Source organism: Bactrocera dorsalis, chromosome 1 (genome assembly GCF_023373825.1).
Source record: "Bactrocera dorsalis isolate Fly_Bdor chromosome 1, ASM2337382v1, whole genome shotgun sequence".
Taxonomy (NCBI): Eukaryota; Metazoa; Arthropoda; class Insecta; order Diptera; family Tephritidae; genus Bactrocera; species Bactrocera dorsalis.
The window spans coordinates 18,829,660-18,839,469 of NC_064303.1; positions in this window are offsets into that span (position 1 = coordinate 18,829,660).

Here is a 9,810-nt window from a genome sequence, read left to right on the forward strand (position 1 = left end):
GATCAAAATAAAAACACTGAAAATTTGTAAATTCAAAATTTCACAAAAAATTTGAGGTTATGTAAAAAAGATGTGTTTTCAAAAGTTGTAGGCCTTTTTAATACCTCTAACTTTGCTTTATAAGTTTTTTCTACGAAGCTCTTTATTATTCTGTAAATCATGATAAATCGTTTTAACCTTTAAAAACTCCACCACGTCTCCCCCCTTCATCTTCCTGAACAAAAATCGAACGTAAATTTTTATTCCTTTAATTTTCGTAATTTCTTTTATATTTCTTTTCCAATGGATTTTATTCTATCATCATTTTTTCGCTTTCAAAAATTATCTACGCTGGTCTCGTAAGCGAGTAATATACTTTCTTTGGACGCAGCTGCGTTTAAATAAAGTCACATAATGCCTAAATGTTGTTTAGCCCTCGAAACTCAATAATTAATCATGCTTTTATTTACGCAAAAGACAAAAAGTTGTCATTTTGCAACTAAGCTGACTGACAATTTACAACTATTTATAATCCCAAGCAAATAAGTAATCTCTGACGCGCACATTTTCACGTCGTAAACCATAAAACCGGCAACAAAAACCTTCATAGCATTTACAAATTTTCATCAATAATTTTATTGCAAAATATATATTATATATACATATTTCACAAAATTGCTAACTGACTAGCAGCGTTAAATGCAAACATTCAATATTTATAAAAAACAAAAACAAGAAATCATATATTTTATTAGCATTTAAGCATGCCAACATAAATGTATCTGTATGTGTGTGGATGAGCAAAAGCGAAAAGTAAACTGCCTACATATAGGCTATAAAGTACAAGTGTATAGCTTAATATTTAAGTGAAGTCAATCAAGCGAGGGCCAGGCCAGTAGTTGAGCGCATAGCACGCATCTGCGTTGCTAATTTTCGAAATGTAATCAAATTTGTGATTTTATTTTCTGCACTGCTTTTTAATATCAAAAAAATAAAGTAATGTTGAATTATCTTACTAAGCAGTTGTTGGCAGGCAGTTGGTTACACTACATAAATTAGCAGGGCACATGCCAGCTGGCGCTCTCATATCAAGCAAGCAAGGAAGAAGCTCTCAATAATACATACATATAATTTGCTACCTAGTATAATTGGATGTAAATCCTGGAGGAGGAACATTGTAATTAAATTTATTTTTCTTTTTACTACTTCATTTTAATTTATTAAAAAAAAAAGTTTTCGAATTTATTTTTGTTTTTCAAAAAAGATTACGTTTTTTTTGAGTGAGTTTTTTTGCACTTAAAATTAATATTTATTTTTCAAAAACCGTTTTCGAAATTTTGTTTTTGAGTGAGTAAGAATTTTTGCTTGCATTTTTTTGCAAAGTTTTGCTCTAAAAATTATTATTATTATTTTTTTTTTTTCAAAAACGTTTTCAAATATGTACAAATACAAAATTTTATATTTTTTGCAAAGTTTTGCACTAAAAATTAATATTTATTTCTTCAAAAAAAGTTTTCAAAATTTTTTTTTTTTAGAAAGTAGAGTTTTTTCTTTTATGTTTTAGAAAAGTTTTGCATTAAAAATTAATATTTATTTTTCAAAAAGGTTTTCAAATAATATTTTTTTTTTGTGTGAGTAAGAGTTTTTGGTCTTATTTTTTTGCAAAGTTTTGCACTAAAAATTAATATTTCGTTTTCGAAATTTTGTTTTTGAGTGAGTAAGAATTTTTGCTTTTATTTTTTGCAAAGTTTTGCACTAAAAAATAAAATTTATTTTCCAAAAACGTATTCGAAATTTTTTTTTTAGAGTAAGAGTTTTTGGTTTTATATTTAGAAAAGCTTTGCACTAAAAAGGTTAAGGTTAAGGTTTTCAAATCAATTTTTTCTGTTTGAGTAAGAGTTGTTGTTTTTATTTTTCAAAAACGTTTTCGAAATTTTATTTTTGAGTGAGTAAGAGTTTTTGCTTTTATTTTTTGCAAAGCTTTGCGCTAAAAATTAATATTTTTTTTGCCATCGAAAAAATTTTCAAAAATGTTTTCGAAAAAAAAATTTAGAATTGTTTAATGAAGCTTCTGTTTAATTTTTCATCACTGAAGTTTAATTTTTTTTTAATTTTGTCGTCAAAAAACTTTTAAAAGTGTTTTCAAAAAAACTTTGGGGAAATTATTTAATGCTCTTATTACTTGCACAATTTACTTTTGTGTTTTGCATCATTGAAGAACATTAAAAAATATATGTATTTTTTGATTAATTTATTCTAATTTATATTTTTTAAATTATTATATAATATAAATTAATTTTGCAAAGTTTTGAACTAAAACTTAATATTTATTTTATATTTCAAAAACGTTTTCGAATTTTTTTTTGAATGAGTAAGAGTTTCCTTATAAATGTTTAAAGTAAGTTTTGGCATTTCGTTCTATTTTCGATTAGAAATACACAGTCTAAAATTTAATGGTCAAAAAATGTACTATTTTATTTTTATTTCTGTTTTTATTCCATTCAATTCCTTAATTTCTTCAAAGCTATAAATAAATGATAAATAAAGCGTTACTTCATACATATATTTATTGTAAAACTGTGTGAGAAGATACTTAAAAAAATATTATATTTTTTAATCAAATAGTTAGCTTACAATATTTTCGAAATCTTCAAAACTATAGCATACCAGCATAAACATAACCCATTTTATTATTATTATTATTTTTTTTTTGTTTTGCGTATATTAAATTTTTACTCCGAAAATTGCAAGGATTTTTTTGCCTCAATTATGCTTCTTGACTCAGGAAATTGAATTTAATGCGTATATTTGATACTATTGTTTTCAAGTCATAAAAATTTAATTAAATAATATTTTTTTTTATTTAAAATAAAATTTTAAAAATTAATAATATTTTTTGGAATCCTATTACAATTTTTAAAAATATATGTTTTTGATATTTGGAAATATTAATTTTTAGTGCAAAACTTTGCAAAAAATAAAAGCAAAAACTCTTACTATTTACATTAAATTATTGTAAAATTCTTTTGGAAATTTTTGAAAATATTTTTTTTTGTAATTATTAAAACATATTTTTTTTTATTTTTTTCCGAATCACAGTAATATTTTTTGTTTTCTCACAACCTTAACATTCTAAAATTTAATTTTACAGTCTTAATTTAATGCTACATATTATTTTAACTAATGTTTATATTCAAAAAAAGCATTTATATATTTTATCAAAATTATTTATATAAACTAGCCAAATGAATTTTAAAAAAATTCCGAATTTTTACTCAACAAATTAAATTTTTAAAATATTTAATACCCAAAATTTCAAAATCTTCTCATTTTTTAACAAATTTAGACATTTTAGAAGTTTTTCTCGACAAAAGAAATTCCTAAAATATGTTTGCTATCAAAAAATTGAATTAAAAAATAAATATTTTATTTTGGAATCATAAAAATTTAATTTTTCAAATGACAATTTTTTTTTTTTTCTCATAACCTCAAATATTCCACAAGTTAATTCTGCGAAAACGCTGCTAAATTTTAATTTAACTTATGTTTACATTCCAAAAAAAAAAAATTATATATATGTATATAATATATCAGAATTAATTATATATGTAACTAAACAAAGTTTAACAAAAAATTCTGAATTTTTACTCACCAAGTTAAATTCCTACAATATTTATTACCAAAAATTCAAAAGTAATATCTTTTTAGCAGTATTCGATTTACCGGCCCACCAAACAAAGTAGAAAAGTTTAAACCTTTTAGCAGTTTAGAAATTAGAGTTTTTTCTCGACAAATTAGTTCCTAAAATATATTTGCTGCCAAAAAATTAAAAAGCGGGGTTAAAAATACTATTCGATTTACCGAACCCGTAGAGGGGCGAAACGAACAAGCGTTAGGAATAAAGGTCAAGAAACTGGTTACACCATTTCATTAAATCCAACTGAATTAATTTCTAGTTTCCCATTATTTCGCATTAGAGAGCCAAACTTAAATTTAACGAGTAGAGAATCACCGAATCGAACAAAACTAACATTTTAATAATAATTTGCAGCTCTATATAAAATGTTATGAAATTTTTGAAAAATTTATAGTTTTCCGCTCATACTATTTTAAAAGCAAATGGAAACAGAAAATTGTGCAAAATATGCAAAAAAAAAAAAAAGAAAATTCATTATAATTGTTCGAAAAAAATATAAATATATGTATGTATGAAGTTTCATTCTTATTGCTAAACAAAAACACTCGAAAACTAATTTTTCTTTGATAGAAAATTTCAATATTATTTTGTTTAATATTTTTTTTTTTTGGATTTTTTTTTATCTTACAGAAATTTAATTCCTATAATTATTATTTTTTCTCATATTAATTTGTAAAACCGAGGATATGTGGATTCTTCTCGCTGGCTTTACATCCAATGTATACAAAAAAATAAAATATTTTTTAAAAAACCATTTAACCATGTTTAAAAAATCAACTTTAAGCATAAGCGTTAATATAAAACAAGCAAAAAAATGAAAAGTTATTGTGTCGTTCGAATTAAAAAAATGAAAATATTTAAAAAGTGTATTGAAATTCAATTTTCTTTCGAACAAATTTATACTTGTAAATATTTAAATGTAATGAATTTATTGTTCAGTTAGTTAATTGTCGCACAGCAAATACAAATAACGCAGCATAAAAATAATCAAATACATATACATATAATAATGTTGAAAAACGTTAAATCATGACTCAAATATTAGCAAGAATCTATATTTTACACATTTATGAAACTCTTAAAAAAATTAAAAAAAAAAATTATTGAAAAAAAATTAAAAAAATTTAATTAAAAAAAAGAAAAATTAAAAAACAAGAAACAAACAAACAATTTAAAAATGAATGAAACATATTATTATGTTATATTATATATACTATATAAATATATTTATGAAGGTACATATGTAATTTATTAATATTAGTCGCATTTGCTGCACACATTTTTTGCCTTTCGCCACTACTATCGCTACTTAAAAAATATTTTTTTTAATTCTCTTTTTAATATTATATTTTTTTTGTAATTTTATTTTTTATATTTTTTTGTTTTAATAAAACAAATATATTTTTTTTATTCTCCTTTTAATATTATATTTTTTGTAATTTTATTTTTTATATTTTTTATTTTTTTTTGTTTTAATAAAAAATAAATTATTTTTAATACAAAATTTATTATTATTATAATTTTTTTTAATATTATGTTTTTTTATAAAAGATGTTTTAAAAAAAAATATATATATAATAATAATTTTTTACAACAAATTTTGTTTGTTTTAATAAAAATTATATTACATATATTGTGTTTAAATCAGAAATATATATTTTTTAATTCCTTTTTTTTCTTTTTTTAATATAATTTTTTTTTTGTAAAATTATTTTTTTTTTTATTAAACATATTTTTTTACAAAAAACTTTTACAATATGCGTATTTATTTAAAAAAAATATTTTTACTTTTTTTTCTTCCAATATTATTATTTTTTATTTTTTTTTAATTATTTTTTATTTTTTTTTTAATAATAAAAAATTTTTAATTATATCATGTTTTTTTTTTACTTTTTTTTTGTTTAAAAAAATCTAGTTTTTTAATTAGAAATTTTTACAATTTCCGAATTTATTTGTTATTATTAGATTTAATTTTATTTTCGTAGCCCTTCTTGGTTCCATGCATTATAGTCATTTTCTTTTCATGTGAAAATTCATTTTAAATTAGCTAATTTGTTTAAAGCAATTAATTACAATTTTTAATTATCTTAGTTTAATTTAATTTAGTGTTTTTAAGCATAAGTATAATAAAAAAAAGACCTAATTATATGTACGTCGCCTGTAATATTTTGCTAAACGCGCTCTCTCGCCTTCAATCGCTAACCATTTCGTTTGTAGTAGTAATAAGTAAGTTAATCTTATAAATTTGCTCTCGCTATTTAATTAATTATAACATTGAATAAATCAATAAAAACAATCAATATACAAATATCATAAATGTATTGGAATTGTGTTTCCTTTTTATTATAATACTTCTTCTACTTCTTTACTGGCGTAGACATCGCTTACGATGTTTTTGCCGAGTTAACAACAGCGCGCCAGTCGTTTCTTCTTTTCGCTATTTGGCGTCGATTGAAGATTCTAAGTGCAACCAGGTCCTTCTCTACCTGATCTCTCCAACAGAGTGGAGATTTTCCTCTGTTTTCCCCGGGGGGGTGCTGCGTCGAATACTCTCAGAGCTGGAGGGAATACTATCAGAGCTGGAGTGTTTTCGTCTATTCGGAATACATGACCTAGCAATGCGTGTCCGCCGTCTTTTAATTCGCTGAACTATGTCAATGTCGTCGTATATCTCATATAACTTATCGTTCCATCGAATGCGGTATTCGTCGTAGTCAATGGCCAAAAGACCATAAGTCTTTCGCATAACTTTTCTCTCAAAGGCCGACTCATCAGAATCAGTTCCAAAATAGACGAAATTATCTACGACTTCGAAGTTATGACTGTCAACAGTGACGTGGGAACCAAGACGCGAGTGCGACGAATCTTTGTTTAATGGCAAGAGATATTTCGTCTTGCCCTCGTTCACTACCAGAGCCATTTGCTTCGCGTCCTTATCCAGTCTGGAGTTGAGGCCAATGATAACAATATCATCGGCGTACGCCAGTAGCTGTACACTCTTGTAGATTGTACCTTCTCGATTTAATTCTGCATCTTGAATTATTTTCTCCAGGAGTAGATTTTCTGAAACCTCGTTTGGTGTCAAACGTTTTAGACAGCTCCTCCTAGATCCGACTCCTCTTTGTGCTGTCGAATGCGGCTTTAAAATCGACGAAGAGGTGGTGTGTCGATTCTCTTTATAAGGGTCTGTTCCAAGATTTAGCGTATGGTGAATATCTGGTCAGATTTTCTACGCCTGCAGCTGGCAGTGGGCTTCAGTCTTCTCACTACGCTCGATAAGACTTTATATGCGATATTAAGGAGGCTTATCCCACTGTAATTGACCCAGATTGTGGGGTCTTCCTTTTTGTGAATTGGCCAGACCACACTTAAATTCCAATTATCGGGCATGCTTTCGTCCGATCATATTCTACAAAGAAACTGATGCATGCTCCTTATCAATTCTTCGCCGCCGTGTTTGAATAGGTCGGCGTCTGCCAATTTGTTGTTCTTCAGGCGGTTAATTGCTATTCGAACCTCATCATAGTCGAGCAATGGAACATCTATTCCATCGTCATCGATTGGGGAATCGGATTCGCCACCCCCTGATGTTATGCTTTCACTGCCATTCAGCAGCCTGGAGAAGCCCTCCATAATTTCAATATGCTCTAGGCATCAGGCACTAGATCGCCTCCGGGGGTTCTACAAGTCTTTAAGCTTCACTGGAGAGTCAACTCCACTTGCCCTTTTGGGTTTCTCAACCACTGAAGTACTGTCGGTAACGAAAACACAAACCAGTTGTACAAACTACAAGCCTCTTTAGATGAATACGAAGCATGAGTTAATACATGTTCGCTGTGAATGATCAAAAGAGAGGTCTACGTAACCAGAACGGATCCGGATTTTTTATCCGGTCAAGGATTGTCAATTCAGCAGAATACTACCGCTACAACAACAACAACATCATCAAAAGAGACTTTTATACTCACTTTGAATAAATAGCTGAGTACAAATGGAAATCAATAACCAACTGCAAGGTAACGAAGCAAATATGGCCCAAGTATGATAAGACTAGAAACAACGGCTTATTACATACATAAGTGGAATATTTTCAGACTTACAGCAACTTTAACGGGGCTATATTCTCTTGGAGAACAAGCGCTAAAGTTGGAAACTAGAAGAGAGTAACGAAACGGCACTATCACAAGGCCGACAGAGAACTATTGGAATTCATCAGCTACCAAATCTTTAATGGCCAACTCTAAAAATTCTGCTGATCGATTAACGTCACTAAAAAACCAGTATCTTCTGCTATTACAAATTTTTATTTATATATATGTATGTATGTATGACGTATATGCAACACAATATTGCTTTCAATTACAAATACGATACTGACTGACTATAATAATATGTAACTTTAAAGTTAAAAAAACAAAAAAAAACAAAATTTCTCTAATCAGCTACGCCGAATTAGCATGACGATGCAAAAAAAAAACACCTTACTTAATAATAATAATTTTAAATTTCTTGTCTACGGATTTGTGCCGCCAATGCGGCTACAGGCACTTAATGCACTTAAACTAAACGCTAACTAAATACATGCAAACGTACATACATACATACATAGAATACGTCAATACGTCATACATGGAAAACTTCATAACTTTAACAATTACATAAATCATACAATTAAGTTAATTTTATGTTGATAAATGGGCTTTTTAAAAGCGCACAAGTAAACAGGCTATTAAATACATAACTTATGTTTATGTGTGTTTTGTGTTCAATAATGCAATGACAATATGGCTATAAAATGGTATGCCAATTTTCGTATAATTCTCGTATAATTTTGTATAATGTGTAAAGTGATTGCGTTTAATGCTATATAAATTTGTTTATTGTTATAATTAGTGGTAAAATGGTGTGAAACTTGTATGAAAGGTCAGCAGTACAATAATAACAAGCTATAAATTCCAATTTATTTGATTTATTACAGTGAATTCGTTTCTGAAAATGCTAAAAAGTGTAAAAGAAATTTAAAAAAAATTAAAGTAGGTTGACATCCATTGGAAAAGGAAGATAAAACAACAAAAATGAAAGCAAAAATAATTTACGGCAGACCTAAGGTCGTGAAGAGAGAGCTGAGGGGAGTATTTGAATTTGGTTAAAAATGGTTTTTTCTATTGAAGACACCACTATGGGTTCTATAGAATAAAGTTACATGAAAATGTTGTTGGCAAAGTTGAGATTTACTTTTGTCACATAACCTCAAAATACTCAAAATTCGAAAAGGCTTGAAATTTATATTTTTGACAATACAACGGGTCCTATAGAATAAAGTAACATTAAAATTTTGTTGGCAATGTGGAGATTTACTTTTGTCACATAACCTCAAAATACTGAAAAATTCGAAAAGGTTTGAAATTTCTATTTTTAACATATTAAAATTGTTTTGAAATTTTTATTTTTAACTTTAATTTTAAAATTTATTTTTTTAATTAAAATAATTTTTTTAATTAAATTTTTTTGGGTTTTTTTTTAACTTCACTTTGTGTAATCTTTTTATGTACTTTGACTTCATATCGGAAAAAAACCCAAATTTCAATCATTGAAAAATTAGAAAAGTTTTGGAATTTCTGATTTTAACTTAAACTTTAAAAAATTATTTTTTAAATTAAAATAATTTTGCATTTTTTTATTTTTGACTTTACTATGTGTAAGCTTCTTGTAAAACCTTTTCATGTCTTTTATGTATTTTGATATCGATAGAAGCCATAATTTTCAAACAAAAATTCTCACGGCAAAAAATCTTGCTTTCAAAACCATCGTCTTTGAAATTTTTACTTCCTAACGGCATGAAACATATATGCACTACTATGCTAAGTTTTCTCAAAAAAAGCAAAAAAAAAAAAAAAACTCAACCATGCCCCTTTCTTTCCATTTCCGGACCTCGAATCGTCCGTAAATTTTTTTGTTACTTTTTCCAATTGAAAAAAATAATTTTTGAGGTTATGTGTGAAAGTTGTTAATACATAAGTCGTAGATCTCTTCATTAACTACAACTTTTGTATATAACTTTTCTTTATAGGATATAGGGTTCTGTCCGAAATCGAGATTAAACGTTTTAAACCTTACAAATTCAATCACGCCCT